This window comes from Marmota marmota, unplaced genomic scaffold (genome assembly GCF_001458135.2).
Source record: "Marmota marmota marmota unplaced genomic scaffold, marMar, whole genome shotgun sequence".
NCBI classification, from domain to species: domain Eukaryota; kingdom Metazoa; phylum Chordata; class Mammalia; order Rodentia; family Sciuridae; genus Marmota; species Marmota marmota.
The window spans coordinates 43,544,969-43,545,873 of NW_026000229.1; the positions used below are offsets into that span (position 1 = coordinate 43,544,969).

Below are 905 nucleotides of genomic sequence, written 5' to 3' on the forward strand. Positions count from 1 at the left end.
GGGAGGGAGGGAGGGATAACAATATCCCACTTTCAAAAAATAAAACCCTGAAACTCCTCCATGCCACCAGCCCCCACAGGGATTTCAACTAAAGTAGCCATTTGAAGTTGGTGTTTTATCTTCTAGAAATAGGAAAATACCCAGTGCTGAGGCTGAGAAAGAGAATCTGTCAAAAATCAGTTATGTCAGCTCAACCTCTGAGGGATGACCTAGATGTTTATCTTTCAGGCTTCCCTCAAGTCCGATACATCTTCTCCCAAATTTCTACCTTGTTAACTTAATTTTAAACATTATTAATACCCCCAGAAAAATAATAAGTCTCACCTATATTTTTTTTCAAGCATATATATGTCATGATCCATAACACCAAAAAGTATAAATCTTTGCTTCAGTACATATTTTCTATCAATAAGAATTACAAATAAAACTATTATTAAATATTAATATATTGCATAATTACTTTTTAAATACAAAAAGGTGATTTTCATATTCAAAATAGTTGGCAACACTAGTGGATCTGCTTGTTCACATTTTGCTAGGTCTGTCTTTCTCATGAAAGATGACAATTTGGTTCTGGCCACATTCCATTTTTCCTTCCACTTTTTTTAAATTATAATTTTTCTAATATAATAGTTGAGCCATTTAACAGTATATATAGGACATACTTAAGTTATAAAGTATAACAATGTAATAAACACCTGAGAAAGCATGGCTCATCCCAAGAGCTAAAACAGTCCCAATGAGGTGAATCATCTGTGTTCCTTCCTCAGTCACACCTTCTGTGACTCAATTAATTTTGATTTAAAATCTGTATTTCAAATTATGAAATACCATTATGGATAATATTATGTTAAAGTCTCATCTCAGCTGCACTAAGGAAAGGGGGATCTTTTTTTGGCCGGGGG

At 33.5% G+C, this 905-nt stretch overlaps 1 protein-coding gene across 6 annotated transcripts in view; it reads right to left on the reverse strand.

Annotated features, from left to right (window-relative positions):
- Positions 1-905, reverse strand: part of Fmn1 (formin 1) — a 399,662-nt gene that overhangs the window by 198,461 nt on the left and 200,296 nt on the right. The window lies entirely within an intron of this gene.